The following is a 20,385-nucleotide window of genomic DNA, read 5'->3' as shown; positions in this document are numbered from 1 at the left end:
CTTTCTTGCGCATTGCATTGTTTTGGGCAGTTTACACTCGCGCTGTTTAGCGTATCGTACTGTTTTGTGCAGTTTACACTCGCGTTGTTTAGCGTATCGCACTGTTTTGTGCAATTTACTTTCGCGCTTTCTTGCGCATCGCACTGTTTTGTGCATTACATTATATCATTCGCGCTATCTTGCGCATCCCACCTGCACTTGTTAGTGCATTGCATTTCATTTCGCGCTATTTTGCGCATCGCACTGTTTTGTGCACCTTACTTGCATTGTGCATGCATTTTTTCGCGCTATCTTGCATACCTTATTTGTATCGCACTGTTTTATGCATTCACCATGCTCGTACTATTTTGTACACCTTTAGCATCGCACTATTTTGTGCATCTTCTTAGCATTGTTTTGTGCATTCACTCTGCATCGCACTGTCTTGTGCACATTGTATTTTTACATCATTCGCATTGTCTTGTGCACCCTTCAGTCTAGGAGACCTTAAATCCTCTGAAGGTGCAAGTCCTTCGGTGTTTGTCGTGCCCGAACGACTTTTTGGTAAGTTGCATTGTACATGTATTTCAAGCGACTCGCGTCGTCGCATATTCAAGTTCACATGCGTTATCATGCATTTCAAGCGATGCGCGTCGTCGTGCATTCGAGTTCATAAGCATTTCGAGCGACACACGTGGTCGCACATTAAAGATCATTTGCATTGTCATGCATATCACAAGACATGCGTTGTCACACGTTTACATCAGTATGCATCAACATGCATTTCAACCAAAACCAAAAAACAAAAAACAACAACATGCATATGTCATGCATTTCATTGTAATATATTGCATATGTCATGCATCCCACTATATCCATTCTAGTGCATGTTGCATTGTAGCTTGCATGCATTCACTGCATCACCTCCATCTAGGGTTTGCGCCTTTCCTTGTTGAGCTTGGACTGGTATGTGCCCATACTTTTCACGTCTATATACTCATAGTTCTGTATGACCGTTCTATGTTAGGCGTGGTTTGTTTGTGTCCATGCCTTTCCTAGGCAAGATTTGGTTTGGCCCGCATGCCATATCCATCATACATATTACATTGTAGTGTAATTTTTGCATCCTGCATTAGGATCATGTTCTTTCGTTAGCGGATCATTCCCCACTTATGTCATTCCACCCAATTACTTGTTCTTGTGTCTGTCTACATCACTCATAGTTTTGTGTGACCTTTGCTATGGTAGACGGACTTGTTACCTCCATCAATCTATTTGACATTTGTGTGGTTTTGAACCGCTCATGATTGGATCATGATTCAATTGCATTGCATATCGTTTGCATTGTTTCAATTGCATTGCATTTTCATTTGCATTGTTTATACATAGTTTTATATATATTGCATATCATTTTGCATTTATTTTGCATGTTATGCATGTTGCTAACGATATTGTACCTGTTAAGTTTGCTTTCTTTTCAGGCACGATATTGTATGTACGGTTCATTTGAGGCTGGTGCAACCAGACGAGCCGGACAGGTATTGTATTCTCCGCGTGAAACGTAGTCGAGAATTGCATAATTCTCATACATCCTTTTTGCATTGTAGTGTAGTTTGGTGTATGCTAGCTTAAAACTGTTGCATTATTATGCTTCGTTACAGCTTTCTTTGCATGATCATAAGCTATGTTCGGCTTTGTGCATTGTCTTGCATTTTGCCCCTGCGTTCGGGCGCATATCTTGTTTGTCTTGAATGTTTGTCTAAGTCTTCGGCCTTGTCAAAAATGGGTCATCTTTGGGCTTTGACATTCACTCCCGTCATTGTTATGACTTTCGAGTTTTGTCAAAGAGGGGCAACTGTAGACATCCCATTTTTGACCGTCCTCAAGACTTGGACGTCACCGCTTGAACACTCGGTGATCATCCATGTTTGTGTTCGTCTTGAGTTCCCGGAGGTCTCGGCTACGCGCCTTGCCTCAGGATCTCTCGACTTGACTGTTTTGTGCCTGGTTTTGCACCAAACACTTGTGCTTTGCCTTGGAGGGGCAGGGAATGGCTTGTGAGCCATCCCCACACTCCACCGGCCATGGCTAGAGGCCACCGGCTATGTTTTGTTACCACAGGCCAAATGTTTGGCCGGTCGGCACTATAGATGGCCGGCCGGCTATCTTTTTTTGGTCAATTGCATTTTTGGCCGGTCGACTACTGTGCATCTGCTTTTGCAGATTTTTTTGTGCAGCTGGCATGCACTTGGCTCCCCTCCATACACGTGTATGGAGGGATTTCCCCCATAGCTAGCTTGTCTTGTAAGCTTACAAGATTGAAGCTCTGTAAGAGGAGGCCTCCTCTCTCTTGTTCAGGGTTTTTAGACAACTTAGAGAACATTGTTAGAGAGCTCTGGTTTTAGGTTAGGATTTGTATCTATCCTATATCTATATCTCTCTTCCTTTTGTGTTTTATGTGTGTATTTAGCCTTGGTTTTACACACAAACACTCACCATCACACCTTCTCTTGGAGCTGAGGCCCTTGAGGGTTGTTTTGAAGTCTTGGAGCTGGTTTTGAGCTCAAAGAACCAACTGGTCCACCATTTTTGAAGGATGTCTACAAGGGTAAGACTTTTGTCCCTTTTTCCCTCATTTTTGCATAGCTTATTTACCTATCTTGCATCTATTTTTGACCTTAGTGTATAACATATAAAAGTTGTGTTTTTACTTGTTTTAAATAGTTTTTTAAGGGTGTTTCAAGCTTTGGGGTTGTTTGACCCCTCTTAAGGCTTGTTTGGCCTTTGTTTTGTGCCATTTTGGTTGAGCTCCGGGACCATTATGTTTGGGCCTCCTCACCACTGAAATCTTGAGGGATTTCAGAGGTGAGGATGGTGCCTTGAGGTCCTAGGAAGGAGAGGACCACCCCCTCTCCTTGTTGTCCTTGAAAAGGGTCATTTTAGCCTCTTAAGAGAGCATATTGTTTAGGTTCATGTTGGCCATGCCTTAACTGATTTTTGTGCTTATTATGTCATAATATAGCTCTGTTTTCAATTGGTTTGGACACACCTTGCTTGTTTAGCATACATGTCTTGTAATGCCATATTGTAGCCTTAACATGCATCTAGGTTTTAACCCTTGTTCAAGCATGGTTTTGGCCTAGCTTTGTGAAGCTTTTGTACTTGTTTTGCCATGTTTAAGGTCTATTTTTGGTTGTTTTGGTCAACCATAACATGTATTGCATAGCTCCTTTGCATCGTTAGCTTGTAGGTTTTAAGTATGTGAAGTGTTGAGTATGCATTGCTTGATTTATTTTAGTGGTTTGGCACCACTTATGGCATCATTTCAGTCCCCATGACATGCTTGTATGCTTACCTTTGATGCCTCTTTGATGCCTTGAAAGCTTGTGTTGTACGCTCCATGTTTTGGCAACTATGCATGCTTTTGGATTTGAGCCATTTAGATGCCACCTAGATGTGTTGTTGGCTTTGTTTTAATATGCTAAAACTCTGTTTTTGGTCATTTAATTCATGCCATGTTTGGTTTTGCTAAGGGTAGTTCAATACCTCCTTAGCTTGCCTTGAGTTTTGGACCTCTAATTGCATGCTTATGCTTATCTTGTTGGCTTGGTTTGGCACCATTTTAATATGATTTCAGAGCTTTCTATGCATGCCATGTATCCATGTTTATCCTCTCTTAAGTGTGCTTAAAAGTTGCTCTTTGGTGCCTAAGTGTTGGACCTTGTGTGCATGCATGCTTGTATGTGTTTTGGCCCTCATTTCCATGACATTTGGCCACTGATTTGGGCCTATTTGAGAGCTGCCCATTTTGGTTTAAGACCATTCCCACATGTCGTTGCATGCTCATCCATCTTGCATGCTCGTTAGTTTGCATAACTTGCATGCTTGTATGTTTACATTGCTTGTTCACATGCTCATATTGCATGCTTAGCTTCCATGCCTAGGTTGCATAACATTAAGCATACATCTCTTGCCTCTTGAATTGATTATGATGGAGGTTGGGGCCCATTGTTTGTTTTGTGCATTGCATTCCATATTGAAATTGCACACTTGATTCTTTGGGCCATCATGCATGGAAATGTGTGATTGGTGGCCCGAGAATCGAGGCCCATCCTCCTTTGAGTCATAAATATGATAAGGAGTGTGGTTGGTGCATACATTGCTTGAAATGCATTGCCATGCCAAGTTCTGTCCTCTGCTGCTGTCAAACCAGTTTTTGCAGGAAGATTTGGCCGACCGGCCATCTTAAGTGCCGACCGGACATCCATAAGCAGCCGATGGATTAATTTGCGGCCGGTGACCATTCTCCATGGCCAGTGACCAATCCTTTCAGCCGGTGGTCTTCTATAGCACTCAGAGAAGTAACCTTGGGAGTTGTGCAATTTTCAGAGAAGCAGAACAGTCAAACCAGAGGCAGCTTGTGCATGGCAGTGACTTCCGAGCGGAATTGAGCACGCATCGCATTGGACCCTCTTCCCGGGGCTGTTTATTGCTTAAATTAGATTAATTAATTTGCTTAATTAATTAGGTGGTCTGTAATATTTAATTAGCTTGTAGGTTAATTAAATTGTATTATTCTTTCGGTCCCTTCAAGCGAGGGTAAATTTGTAATAAGTGTGGGTGCGTGTGTGCATGTCTTCCAACCCCCACTTCTTTCTCCCTTTTACTTACCTGCTTTTGATGGTTAGTATTAGGGCATATTTAAATTAGCATACCTTATGCTATGCATGCGTGCATTCATACGTTTGTCCTACATGCACCGGGCTCGATACATCATACTAACTGCATAAGTATTTCAAATCTAACTTGAATACATGCTACTTGTGCATTTTCACATGTCATTTATAGACTAGCCGAGCCTACTCTAGTGACATTCTGTATGCGTTGCATTAGGCATTTAAACATGGACTTGGATCACGCATGATTGCTAACATGTTCTTGTTTTTGCACGGAGTACTAGGTGAGCACTTTATGCTTTAGCATCTCACATGAGTGTGAACGTTAACATGATAGCATGATTACCATGAGGCTAGATGCTTATTTGATGAACTGCTTGAATGCCTGTGGGTGAAGGTTGGATTGTTTGTGTTAGGATAACTCGTTGAAATCCGTATTTTAGCCTACTTGTGAGTAGCAAATTCCAAAGCGTTTTTCAAACAAACGGATATGCAATGTTTTGTTCCAAATTAGGCGATCTAGTCTATACTTGTTCGCTGTGCGCATAACATAGTAATTCTAGGCTAATAACCGGAATAAGAACACATAACGTTTTCAAAAACGGATATCATGGTTAGTAGAGGCCGATCTTCGGATCGGGCGAGAGGGGGTGCTCATAGCTGACCTTCCCCAATTGTACCCAAGCTCCCGAGCTGAGGCAACTTTGGTGATGACGGACACGTGGCCTTTGGCACCGAGTCAGGGTTTCCTAAATTCTCCCATAAAAAATATTTAGGTGGCGACTCTGTATCTGGCAAAGCAGTCCATGTTTGACACTTCTTTTCAAAAATCTGTTTCTCAAAACGATTTTGCCGGATTTAGACTATTTGGTTCAGATTAAGAACCATGACAATTCGAGAGTCTGAACTGTGGTGAACCCAAAACGAACAGAACGGGGGGACTCGTCCTCCCGGGGCGTTCGGGGACGTCTACAGCTGGGTTTGGTCGTTCGCACTTGTTCTTGTCAAAAGTTCCTTGGAGACCTAGAAATTCTATTCGAGGGTCGACATCGGCCTTCCTAAGGGTCGACACTTACCTATTGGTGAAGTTTCTGGAAGTGTTGCTGGAATATAGGGTCGACACTAGTCTGGGAAGGGTCGACTCTCTTATATTGCAGAATTTGTTTGTTAGTTGCTGAAAATTAGGGTTGACCCCCTCCTATCTAAGGGTCGACCCCCCTTGCTTGTGCCAGATTGTCTTTTCTACCTGAATGGTCGACTCCTGCGTGTTTTCTTTTTCTTTTTCTTTTTTTTCTTTCTTTAGATTTTGGGGTTCGAATGGGCCCTACCTCTGTTGGGGGGGTGGGTTTGGGCCTATTATTTTATTTGACCTTAGGGCTATTCTCTACTACTATAAATAGGCCCAAATCACTTTTCTCTCATTATTTTTCTCTCCTTCTTCCTTTCAAACCGTGAGCTCTCTTCTCTCTCTCTAAAACTCAAACTTTTTCACTTGAATCTCTAGATGTACTCACCTAGAGTGATCTTTTCACCTTGATCCTTTGAGATTAAGTGTAGAGCTTGTCAAGGGTTACGTTTTGATCGGGGCAAATTGCTGTTTCATCGCCGTCGATTTTTGAGCTTTTCTCTCTTCTCTCCCACTAAGCTTGAGGTAGGGATTTCTTTCCTGCTTTCCAATACTTCGTCTATAAATAGATATGTAGTAGATTTTATTGCATAAAACCATATTCATTATGGGTTTTCTTGAAAGCCATGAAAGGGGATCTATAGTTTGATATTTGTGATTGGAGTTGTTAAGTTTTTTGTTATTGGGTTATTTGGGAAATGATTTATTATGCTTGTGAAGAGAGGAAGGAAACGCCTAATTTAATATTATTGATATAATGGATTTAAAAAGGGAGGAAGTTGAATAATCTTTTACTAAAATGGGTTGTATAATTGTGTTTATATCAAAAGAAAATAAAATGAGAAGTAACCACGGTGTGGTATTGTTTTAGACTAATCACGTGAAGTTGAGTTGAGTTATGGTTTTGATACCAATTGAATTGGTTTTGTAAAATAAAGATGATGGATTTGGTTTTGGTTTTGTAAAATGATGAGAATGAATTCTTAGAAAATGGTTGGAGTTGTGTGGATTGAAAAATAAAGAAAAGAGATCTTTTTGAAAGAAAATGAAATCATCACCCTTTGTAAATTGAGAATGAACTTGAGGTTGGATTTTGGAACCTTTACATATTATTATTGTTATTGGACTGAAAGTCTTGCCAGAATTGGATTTTTTGTTTTCCTCTTGTATGAGATGTAGAAATGGATAGATATGAATGTAAATGGTGGAGTTGGATATTTTTAATCTCTTACCTATGAAAATATGGACAGTTTATCTATTTTGGAGATTGTATATATGTTTAGAAATATATGTTTTGGACTATTGGTGGAGGATAGCTATGGCTGTTGTAGAAATTGCATGTGGACTAGGCGAATTGAAATTAATCCTTCGTTGGTTGTCATTGAATATGACTATGTTTATTTACATTGTATATGTATGATTAATTGGGAGGAGAAAGGGAATGTACTCCATGTGTGATTATGTGTTTATATACATCATGTATGTATTACACTTGTATTATTATGCATTCTAGTATGTTGAGATGGTTGGGAATGTGCTTGCGCTTCGAATGAGAGGTACCATTACCTTGCAGCTAGTGCCTGGAGAATTGGCCGCACTTCGAATGAGAGGTACCAGTACCTTCTTGCTAGCGCCTGGAGAACTTGGCAGAGGTACCATTACCTTCCAGCCAGTGTCTGGTAAATTGGCATTTTGTTATGGAAAGGTATATCCTTGATTTGGCATTTTGTTATGGAAATGTGTATCCTTGGCTTACCGTGCTTAAGGCAGGTAGAGCGGAACTTATTTATCATTATTGTCTCAGTGTATCTGTGTATATTATGGGTTATGATGGTTATGGTTTTGGAAGGCCGAGTTGCCTCATTCGTTGAGTAAATAATCGTTGGTTGCTTGTTGTTTTCCTCTTTGTATTGAATGTATATATGTAAAGTCATGAATGTGTTGGAAACGGACATAAGTACTGTATTGAGATTGTGACTAATACGAAGAACATCGAATACTTGTGAACATGTTTTGAGAAGGTAAAACGGGTGTATGTCCGGAAAGTGGGAGAAAATGTAATGGGCTTTGTGAAATTGTTTTCAAGAACTTGTTATTGCCATATGAATTTGGGAAAAAAGTAACAAGAAGAAAGAAAAGTAAATTGCTTATGTTGTTGAACGAAATGAATGATTTTGAGAAAAGTTCCTATATAAGTATATTTTTGTATAAACCGTCACAATAGGTATATGATATGATTTAAAGCATTCATGATCATAGCTATCTATATGTTGTTATTGTTTAGAATCATATTCGGATCCTTACTGGACTTTATTTTCATCCCACGTTGCTAATTTTTTTTAGGTGAACATCGAGAAAGATTTCAAGATTGAGGATCTTCTTTATGTGTTTGCCACGGGGCCCTTTTATTTGTGGGCAAAATGCCATTGATGTAAGAAAGGGTTAAACCCTTTCTTTTAATTTAAAAGATATAAGCCTATGGGTAATTTATTTATTTTTATCTCATGTTGCATTCATTTCAGATTTGAATGAGAGAACCTTTAATAATAGTACTTGTTGTTGTATTGAATTTCCGTGCATGATCTCTGAAATTATGTTATAATAAAGGATTTGGTAATGGTATCACTTGGAATAAAAAGTGGGGCGTGACAAATCAAAATATCAACGGGTCAGGTCTAAACTAGGAACGCTATAACCCCCCCTTGTTGTTTTGTTATGGGTTACATTCTAAAATATAGGATCGACACCACTGTCTCCTAGGGTCGACCCTCGTCTGCTACAAAACATTAGTGTCTCAGCTTTTCTTCTTGAGGGTTGACATCACTATAGCAAGGGTCGACCCCTGTGAGTTATTTCTAGATTTTTTGTTGGGTTCTGGGCCCTACTTTTCGGGGGTTTGACTTATCCTTTCCTTTGACTTTAGGGCTGTTATTCTACCATTATAAATAGACCCCAAACACACTTTTCTCACTCACTTTTCCTCTCTATCTCTCTCTCTCTCTCTCTCTCTCTCTCTGTGTAAATCATGGCTTCTCTCTTTTCTCTCAAAACTCAACTTTTCTCACCTAGATCTTTAGATCTGCTCACTTAGAGGTACTTTCTCACCTTGGTCCTTAGAAATAGATTGTAGATCGTCTTAAGGGCTTCCTTTTGATTCGAATGACTCGTGATTTTGTTGACATTGAGTTTTTTCGAGTTCTTTTCTACCTTCTAAGCTTGAGGTAGGGATTCTCCGCACTTCCTTACGAGTTTTAACTTAACTATTTGTTTTTATAAAAACCACTTTGTGAAAGAAATAGAATTTTGAACAATCATGGGTTTTGGTTCGAAATCAAAATGAGGGGTTTTCAAATGGTTTTATTAGGAATGGTTATGGATAGATGTGTATAAATGAGATATGATGAAATGGTAGGTTTTATCTAGGAAAATGGTTTATAAAGGAAAGAGGGATTTTTCCCTAGAAATTCCAAATGTTGATTTTGTATTGATAAATGGAAAAGATGTTGAAATTGTGAAATTGGGTTAATGTTGATGAGAATGGTGGAGTTGGGTATATATTACCACTCACATCTTGGAATTTGGAAAGTTCATCTTTATGAAAATTATTTATTATCTAGAGATATCTGTTTTGGGCTATCGGTAGAGGATAACTATGATTGTTGTAGAAATTGCATGAGAATTAAGGGAATTTAAACTATTTTCTCATTCATTTGCATTGGGCATTGTTGCATATTATCACTTTGAAAATGTATATTGTTTTTGAGAAAATGGTGAATACTTGGTGAATCTAGGTAGGGGGTGTGGTTACAATGTTAAGTTGGCCTGTGTGTCCTTGGTAAAAGACTAGAAACCCACACGGATAGGTGTCTAGCCTTTCGGTTAATACCGGTAAAAATGACAAATTGGTAGTACTTGTATAGTCTACCTGCGGACACGTACCTAGAGATTCACAGAGTTGAGTTCACAGTTCGATTTTCTATTAAAAGGGAAATGTTTCATGAATGGTGATATAAACCTAGCATTGCATGGTTCGAAAGAGATATAAAATGTTTTGTCACTGGCATTGCATATGCATTTCACCCTTATATCTTTGTCAAGATTCATATATTGTGTTGAATTACTTCTACTGGGCTTTGGTTCAATCTATGTGGGAAAACCATTTTCAAGTGCTGATGATATGCCTTTACCAAGGCAATACAAGAGCTTCGTTTTGTGTATTTTTGTTGTATTTATTTGTACAAGCCTAGGGCTTTAACTGTATTAGATTTTCCATCTATTTTGTTGTAACCAAGCACTGTCTTCGAAAGCTGTAAGCCTTTAGGGCATTTCTTTTGCTTGATGTTCATTCTATTGGGTAGCATATACCATAGATTCAGGGATAGACTTAAGAATGTCTATCTGCATATGTTACTCTATTGTAAGCTCAATTGGTAATTAATGGAAGATAATTGCCTTCTTACTGTTGTTATGTATTAATATTGTAGTTGGGTTATTATGTTTATTTTGGGGCGTTACATGACTAATCACAAATAATAACTAGGTACTGCTAGAGCATCATGTGTTGCTTATATGGTTGCGCCTAAACCAATAACATAACAAAAATGCATATGGGTGAGACATGTTAATCACTACAACAAAAAAGGGTTTTTGCAGCACCAAATGCACGTTGTGGAAACGATTCTACGACACGCAAGGTAAAGCCGTGTTATGACCAGTCATGGAAAGTCAATCACTTCAACGGTATGTCGTAGTACGCCGTTAAAAACCCTTTAACAGCGAATCTTATGCATCGTGTTTGACTTTTCTACAACTACTTTTGCACGCCATTAATTCAAGGGACAAACCACGATGTTCATTACTAGTCGTTGAATATTTAATATAATGACCTATTTTTCCTGCTGTAAATAGCCCAAGTTTCATAGCATTTTTTGCATGCCGTAGAATATGTATATATTTTTTTTTAAATTTAGCAAGTTTTATTTCATCTGCTTTGTATAATCTAAGAAAACGTTACAAACAAGCTTCACAAATATATATAAGGGTGTATGTGTGTGTGTGCGCTCATTAATCAAATACCAAAATATTGTTTCAAACATCCATAAATCCATAAGTTCTAAATATCCAAAAACTATCTATACATTGCAAACCATCTAAAAACTATGTTTCTAAACATAAAAAACTATCCCTAAGTTCGAAACCGACCAAAATATTCTAATCATCCAAAAAAAAACTATTATTAAGTTCTAAACCATACAAAATTTACCCAAATACTATGAACATGCAACAATTGTCTATACATTCCAAACATTCAAAGACTATATCATTAAGCTCTAAATTGTCCAAAAAGTTCTAAACTATCCAAAAACTACATTCTAAACAAAATCATAAACTATCCAAAGATTAGAGAAATCCATTCAGCAATGTCATATCAAAAACTATCCATAGATGTTAGAATTTCTACTCAAAGTCTAAGCTGATGAAATGGATTGGTCAAGCAACAATGCTTCCAACAGTACCCTCAAGCACAAACATCTCACGATCACGCATACTAGTAGGGTCTCTGTAACAATCCTGAGTTGTGAATAACTGTTAGACCATAATTAAAAATGCCTAATAAGTAATTAATGTGAAATTCTGAATAAATTGCATGTGTGTTGCACTCTTTGTGTTTATATCTGTTCACGGTAGGGATATCTGCCTGTGTTTCTATTTTATTCTGCAAATTGAAGGTCTTATCGACATCTGATTATGAAATTGACTCTTCAACAGTCCACCAAATATAGTAGATCATACACCTCTATGAAAAAAAAGCATACACATACCACTCTAGCTTAACGTTATATAACAAAAAAAAAAATTATGGCGGAATTGCTTCATGTCCGTTAAGAACTTATCAAAACTAAGGCTTGGAAAGGATAATAACAAATAAAAACAAAAACACAATCAACCCAACCACTTCTAACACCTAATCTCAAATACAAGCTCTAATGTTATGGAAGTTAAAAATAAAGTTGCTCATTGAGAATTCCTTGAAAAGTGGTTTGGCTTTCACCCAAAAAGACTCATAAAATTTTTGCTCCTTAGTGTTCTATTGAATTGATGAGTTTCTTGTTATGCTAGTAATTTTTTTTTTTTAATTTCATTTTGATAATTCAGTATCTGGCTCACTTGACCAACTATTTTGGAGACTAATCTCCCCATCCACTAATAGGGTCTATCAAAATTAAGGCAAATCTCCATATAAAGTGGCCTCAAGAAATTATTGATAGTACCTGTATTGGAGTCCAACCACAAGGGTTTGGATAGAGATCTAAGCCATTCCACCACTTCCCCGACAAACCCTTGAATAGCATAATAGAATGCCTTTTGCTCATTTTCCTCCATTGGAGTTGTGAGAATGTCTTCTTCTTCTTGGCTACTGCACAAAATATGTGGACTGACGACAACGAACATGACGAGCAAGAAAACCCTGATGTCAATTTGGGTATTGAAATTCTTCATTGGTAATCCTAATCAAATGAAAAGAATGAAGAAAAAAAATATTGAAAGAAGGCAAAATGAACTAAGGGTGGCTTGCTAACGTGGTAAATAACAAGAAGCCAATAATTTTCCCAAGAAACAAACAACACCCACCAACGAAGAAACGGGGTAATGTTAGAAACTGTAATTTTCCAGGAAAACCTAGAAAGAAAAGGGATGAAAAAGGTAAAAGCATAATGGATAACCTTTGAGTCTGTAACTGAGAAGGATGAAAAGCAAGAGTAGTTGTGAGAGGGGTGAGAGTGAGAGGAGGGGAAAAAGGAAACACACTCATTTTCTTCCGAAGAATCTCCTCCTCGGCATTATATCACTTAAATGCAAGTGGGCTCTTGCTTGAAGGGCTCTAACATACAAAAGAATATAAGAATGTAAATTGAAGCAGTTGCAATGTTCTAACTTCAAAGATTTTGAAAAAATCTAAACAATGATATCATGGAAATACCCACTCACCTCATACTTAATTTTAGGAATGCTAGGGAAAAATTCCCCTTCCCAGTCATCACTACATCCTTTGCCAAAATTGGCAGGGCAGGGCAGGGCAGGTCTGTGGACTCGCACAATCTGCATAAAGAATGAAGCAACATAAAATGCACATAAGGAAGGAAAATATATACAAAACCAAAAATACCAAAGGCACACATATTGTATAGCGATCCCGGGTTTTCCCCTTTATGTACAGTATTCTGGACTTAGGTTCCGTGGTTGAGTATTGTTGCACTTGTTTCATTTCCGTCCTTTAATTCTTTATGTATGAGTTTTAGGATGTGTTGGGCAGGTTTGTAATAGGTTGGTTGTGTTTGGGAAGAAAGGGTTGCTGCCCAGATTTTGGTGTCTTCGCTCGAGTGAGGCTTTTCTCGCTCGAGCGAGCTCCTTGTTTTGATTCCTTCGCTCGAGCCAGGGTTCCTTCGCTCGAGTGAGAGTTGAGTTTTGTGTCTGGTGGCTCGAGCGAGAAGTCTTGCACTCAAGCCTACGTCTGCATCTGGTTTTGGACCTGAGAGTTGCATTTCTTGGCTCGAGCGAGCTTTCCTTCGCTCGAGCGAGCGAGGTCTATGTTTTGGGTTTCTTCGCTAGAGTGTGCTTCTGGTTACAGACCTGAACCTTCGAATTGTTGGCTCGAGCGAGGCTTCCTACGCTCGAGCAAGGTATCTTTGTGTCTGGTCGCTCGAGCGACCACTCATTCGCTCGAGCGAGCCTCAGTTATATCAGTACACAGCAGCCGTCCCCTTCAACATTTTTTGATACATTTTTCATCTCAAAACCCTAGATTCGGCTCTCTCTCTCTTTACACTTACCTTCTCTCTAGGGTTTCATCTATTTCTAGTGTGTTCCTACCCTAATCTGTTTGTAAAAAAGATAGAGGGTTGTGTAGGCTAACTTTTAATTTGAAAATTTGTGGATTTGGAGCACTTTGGATTTTCTCCCTCTTCTCCATTTGGTCTCTTTATTTCGAGGTAGGGATACCCTACTTCATCTTATGAGTTTTGTCATAAATATTGGTCATTTTGATAGGTTGGTGTTGTTGGGAAATTTTGGGAAGTTAGGGTTTGATTTGAGATTATAAATTGGGGGTTTACAAATGTTGAACTCTATGTGTCTGTGAGAGTATGGAAAAATGGAATTGTTGTTGTTGAAATGATGAAAATGAGCCTTCGGGCTAATGTTGAGAAAAATGGGAAAATGCCATATGTGGGTTTTATTGGGTCATTAGTGTAATTAATGACATTCATTGTGAAATAATGAAATTAAGATGTTATGAGAATAAATGGTGTAGTTGAATTAATTTATCACTCACCTATGAAAATGTTGAGATTATATCTGTTTGATGCATTTATTATCTGTTTAGAAATAACTGATTTGGGCTATCGGTGGAGGATAGTCTTGATTATTGTAGACACCGTATGTTGATTAGGAAAATTGAAACTAATTGAACGTGTTATGCCATTGAATATGACGGTTGGAATAATACATCAGATATGTGTATTGATTGATTATTGTATATGATAAGTGTTTATATACATTGTATTGTGTGGGAGGAGATAGGAGATGTACTCTATGGTTTGGAAGGAGGTAGGGGATGGACTCCTAAACCGGATATTATTTGGGAGGAGATAGGGGATGGACTCCATTGATACAGCAAATATGTGTATCTATTGTGAAGTGTGGAAGTGTTTTAATATGTCATTGATATAGCAAATATGTGTATCTATTGTGAAATATGGAAGTGTTTTGATATGAGTTGTTATCTCATTTAAAAAGGAAGTGCTTTAAAATGAGTCGTAGTCTCATTAAATTGTTGGCCAGGTTCTAAGCCATGTTATGAATTGAAGACTTGATAAGTAAAGGAAAGGGGAATGTAACACGGGCATGATTGTCGTGGAACTGTATAGTGATTTAAATTGGTTTATAAGTGTTAACCATCTATCAAATGCTATTCTTTTAGTCATTGTTCATATTTGATTTAGTATATCTCTACTGGGTTGTGGCTCACCCTATATGGGACATCATTTTCAGGTTCAGGTGATATGCCACCTCCAAGGACGTAGCTTGGGAGGCTTGGGACTGATAGTTCTTTTTGTTGTTCTCTTTTGGTATTACATGTAAATTCAAGCCACGGGCTTAACGTGTATTTGAGTTAGTACTCTCTTCTTTTGTAACCAAGTGTTGGCTTGGAAAGTTGTAAGCCCGTAGGGCATTTACTTTTGTTGTCAACATGTAATGCTTTTGTAATGAATAATCTGATAAATAGAAATATGCTTTATTCTCTTATGTCTATGCATGTCAATAAATGTTGGGTTTTATGTATTATTTTGAGGGCGTTACAACTTGGTATCAGAGCGTACTGGGTTCGAATACTTTGGGTACGCGGGAAGTGGTTATTACCACAATGGGTTTGTCTCGCTTGTTAGAGACTTAGGTATAATGCTATGTGCTATGTGATAACATGTTTATGTGGTTATATGGGTATGGAATGTAGTTTCTAGGGTGTTGATTGGATCCTTGGGTTTCTGTGAGCCTTGTTAGAAAAGCACTTGATCAATGCTGTTTTTAACCGGAACTCTAGTAACGCCTCGGGACTATCATTATCCGGAAATGAAATTCGTAAGTGCTTATGTGATTATGTGCTTACGCGGAATGAATTACTATTGTCCATGTATTAGGACATGAGGGTTATAGCTTCCGTACATTTGTGAATGTGCTAATGTTCTTTGTTACCTTTATCAGGATGTCAGGACGAGGACATGGTGGTAGGCGATGTAGGCTTAGGAGGCAGGAGATGCCTATACCGGATGATATTCCAGTGCAACAGGAGAGGGTTGGCCAGGCCAATGTGGCCGAGCTAGTAGGTCAGCAGGCCATGGCCGCCTTAGTCCGCGAGATGGCAGGAGCATTGAGGGAATCTATGGGCATTCTCAGGGCTGAGAATCAAGCCCAAGCCCATGTAGTTGAGGCAGGGCCTTCTTTTCTGAAGAGGGAGTTCTTCTGGTCTAATCCGGACGAGTTTGTTGGCGACCCTAGGGAGCCACTTAAGGCTGATGAGTGGCTTGAGCTGATGACGAAGACGTTTGAGATGCTTGGCATCGAAGACGGGGCTTTGAAGGTGACCTTGGCATCCTTCCAGTTGAAGGGAGACGCGGGTCAGTAGTGGAAGTTTGTTCGGGGCCGTATCGATGGGACTTGGGAGGCTTTCGTTGACGCCTTCCAGGAGAAGTTTTTGTCTCCCGCTGTCAGGGAGAAGTTGAGAGATCAGTTCTGTCAGCTCAAGCGGCTGAGTTCATCAGTGGCCAAGTTTGAGGTCGTATTTACTAGTTTATCCAGATTTGCACCTGAGCTTGTGGCGTCTGAGGAATGCCGTTGTCTTGAGTTCGAGAGGAAGTTGAGGCACGGACTCAAGGTTAGGGTTGCTGGGCCCATGACTCGGGAGTATGGGCGCCTTGTGGATGCTGCGACCCATATGGAGACTATTATACACGAGGAGGAGGAGAGGTTGAGGGGCTCCGAGAGGAGTCAGGATGGCCAGGGGGATGGTAGGAGGCAGAGGGGTTCTAACCCTTAGCAGTCCCAAGGTGCTTATGCTAGATCTACCTTTCCAGTGCCGAGTTCAGGCTCTGGGAGAGGTGGTCAGGGAGACGTTACTTGTTACAAATATGGTCAACTGGGCCACAAGTCTCCAGCTTGCCCATTGAGAGGAGGAGGTCAGAGAGCAGCTTCATCTTCGGCTCGTCCATAGAGCCAGAGTCAGGGCAGAGGCTAGCCGCTCTCTTGTTACCAGTATGGTCAGGCGGGGCACCTAAAGAGGTTTTGCCCGCAGTTGAGTGGTACATCGGGTCCATCTGGTTCGAGGCAGACACAGAGTTTTCAGCCAGCACAGTCTATTCAGGGCTCGAGGGCCAATCAGGGGGCGTCATCATCTCAGTCTGTGCAGCAGTCTTTTGCTCCTAGGGGTGAGCAGGTAGATCAGAGACCTTCTGGGTGTGTGTATGCTATTACCGCACAGGATCTTGTACCGGCTCCATCTGTTGTGAGAGGTACCTTTTTATTTTGCAACTCGGTTGCCAATGTGTTGATTGATATGGGTGTATCCCATTCCTTTATATCTGCAGCATTTGCTTCTGTTTTGGGGTTGGAGTTGGCACAGTTAGCATCTCCTATATATGTTGTATCACCTGTTGGGGGTGAATTGATTTTGAAACAAGGGTGTCGAGGCTATGATATAGAAGTCGCCGACCGCTGACTTCCATTTTCTTTTGTAGTTATGGCTATGTTGGGTTTTGATGCGATTTTGGGTATGGACTGGTTATCGTCATATTGGGCTGTTATTGATTGCTACCGCCAGAGGGTTACCCTGTGTACCTTGAGCGAGGATTGTTTCAATTTCTTGGGGGATCGCGTTGGTAGTGTGTTGCCACCAGTGTATGATCCGCGAGGGCAGAGTGAGCTTAGTTGTCTTCTCGCTAGCTATATGAGTAATGAGTGTGATGAGACCCAGACTGTATTGCCGAGAGTGGTTTGTGAGTACTCGGACGTCTTTTCCGAGGATCTTGTTAGTTTGCCACCACATCGAGAGGTGGAGTTTTCCATTGATTTAGTGCCCGGTACGACGCTGATTTCTATGGCACCATATTGTTTTGCTCCGGCCGAGTTGATTAAGTTGAAGATTCAGCTCCAGGAATTGCTAGATAAGGGCTTTATTCGCCCTAGTACTTCACCGTGGGGAGCACCGGCCCTCTTTGCTAAAAAGAAAGATGGTTCCTTGAGACTTTGTATCAATTACTGGAAATTGAATCGGGCTACGGTTAAGAATAAGTACCCTATGCCCCGTATAGATGATCTGTTTGACCAGTTGAAAGGGTCCCGTTGTTTCTCTATGATAGATTTGAGATCGGGTTACCACTAGTTGAGGGTCAGGGAGGAGGATATTTCGAAGACGGCATTCCGTACGCGGTATGGCCACTATGAGTTTCTGGTGATGCCTTTTGGGCTCACCAATGCACCGGCGGTGTTTATGGATTTGATGAACCGGATATTCTGGAAATTCTTAGATCGTTTTATAGTCGTTTTCGTGGACGACATCCTGATTTATTCACCTTCTGAGGAGGAGCACGAGGAGCACTTGAGAGTGGTGCTTGAGTTACTTAGAGCCCATAGACTGTATGTAAAGTTTGGGAAGTGTGAGCTCTGGCTAAGTGAGGTCAAGTTCTTAGGCCATGTAGTCTCCGGAGAAGGGGTGTCTGTTGATACATCCAAGATAGAGGCAGTGCAAGATTGGGCACAACCTAAGAGTGTTTTTGAGATCTGCAGTTTTCTGGGATTAGCTGGGTATTACCGCCGGTTTATGAAGGATTTTTCCAGGCTAGCTTCACCGTTGACTAGATTGACATAGAAAAGGGGTCAAATTTGTATGGAGTGAGACTTGTGAAAAGTTGTTCCAAGAGTTGAAAATTAGATTTACCACCGCTCCAATTTTGATTATTCCAGAGAGAGGCTTGGGTTATGCGGTTTATTGCGATGCTTCACGAGAGAGTTTGGGTTGTGTGTTGATGCAAGAAGGGAAAGTGGTAGCCTATGGCTCGCGGCAGTTGAAAATACACGAGAGGAATTACCCTACACATCACTTAGAGTTGGCGACCGTGATTTTTGCCTTGAAGATTTGGAGGCACTACCTTTATGGTGAGAGATTCGAGGTGTTCTCGAATCATAAGAGTCTGAAATATCTGTTCACACAGAAATACTTGAACTTGAGACATAAGAGGTGGATGGAGTTTATTGAGGATTATGACTTCGAGTTGCATTATCATCTGGGGAAGGCCAATGTTGTGGCCGATGCCATTAGCAGGAAATCAATTAGTGATGTAACTTGTATAGCCATCCGGGAATGGGAGACGTTGGGTGCACTTGGCGAGTTTGATTTGCTTCTGGGCGAATATGTTGAGGCTGCGGCCTTATTTTCTGTAGTTGCGTAGCCTACACTTGTGACTCGAGTGTTAGAGGCACAGAGAGGTGACCTTGAGGTAGAATCCCTTCGGGAGAAGATCTCTAGTGGGAAGCTCGAGAAGGGTTTGACGGTGTATCCCGACTTGAGTGCGAGATATCGAGACCATTTGTTTGTGCCGGAGTCTTGCCGAGAGGAAGTATTCCGAGAGTTTCACCATTCACGCCTTGCGGTGCATCCGGAAGGCGCTAACATGTATTGTGATTTGGGTCGCCAGTTTTGGTGGCGGGGTATGAAGAAAGATGTGGCAGTTTTTGTGTCTAAGTGCCTTACTTGTCAGCAAGTGAAGGCCGAACATCAGAGGCTAGCGGGTTTGTTACAACCCTTGCTTATTGCCGAGTGGAAGTGGGAGCATGTCACTATGGGCTTCGTTGTAGGTCTTTCGAGGACTCAACGGAGTAGCGATGATATTTGGGTGGTTGTAGACCGGTTGACTAAGTCGGCGCACTTTATCCCTATGCATGTGAGAGATTCGGTAGATGATCTTGCTGACTTGTATGTTCGAGACATAGTGAGGTTGCACGGGGTCCTAGTGTCGATCGTCTCGGATAGAGATCAACGTTTTACTGCTAGGTTGTGGCAGAGCTTGCAGAGTGCCTTGGGTACTAGGTTGACCTTTAGCACGACGTATCATCCTCAGACTGACGGATAGTTCGAGCATACTATTCAGATACTTGAGGATATGCTTCGAGGTTGTGTTCTTGACTTTAGTGGGTCGTGGGAGAGGCACTTGCCCTTGGTAGAGTTTGCCTACAACAACAGTTTTCAGTCGAGTAACGGTATGGCACCGTTTGAGGCCTTGTATGGCTGACCGTGTAGGTCTAGTTTGTTGGGCCGAGGTGGGTGATGCACCTTTGTTGGGCCCAGAGTTGGTTCGGGAAACGACGGAGAAAGTTGAGCTTATCCGTAGGAGGCTTGTTACAGCCCAGAGTCATCAAAAGTGTTATGCCGACCGTAGGAGGAGGCGTTTGGTATTTGAGGTGGGTGATCATGTCTTTCTGAAAATATCACCTAGGCGGGGTTTGATGACGTTTGGAAAGAGTGGGAAGTTGTCCCCTCGGTTTATTGGCCATTTCGAGATCCTTGAGAGGATTGGCGAGGTTGTCTACCATTTAGCTTTGCCACCGCAGTTGTCCGGAGTGCATGACGTATTTCATGTTAGTATGCTTCGGAAGTACGAGCCGGATCCGTCGCATGTATTGGATTGGACCGACTTAGAGGTTGATGAGGATATCTTGTACGAGGAGAGACCGGTGAGGGTCTTGGATAGGCGGGATCAAGTTTTGCGAGGCAAGAGCATTCCTTTGGTAAAATTTTTGCGGAAGCATCACGGAGTGGAAGAAGCCACTTGGGAACGTGAGTTGGATGTCCGTGAGAAATATCCGGACTTGTTTGTTACTGTTTAACTATGTATTGAGAATTTTGTTGTATTGATAAACATTAAGAATATTGAATATGTCTTAAGTTGTAAAACATTCTATATGTTTTGGTTTATGGAAATATTGTGAAGGTTGAGTATGCCTTGAGAATGAAAGTTTATTTTAACATTGTGTATGCTAAGTATGTTATAGAAA

The sequence above is a fragment of the Camellia sinensis genome, chromosome 8, assembly GCF_055761805.1.
Source record: "Camellia sinensis isolate YWXY chromosome 8, ASM5576180v1, whole genome shotgun sequence".
Classification (NCBI taxonomy): domain Eukaryota; kingdom Viridiplantae; phylum Streptophyta; class Magnoliopsida; order Ericales; family Theaceae; genus Camellia; species Camellia sinensis.
The sequence above is the reverse complement of the archived record's forward strand: the minus strand, read 5'-3'. Positions refer to the sequence as shown.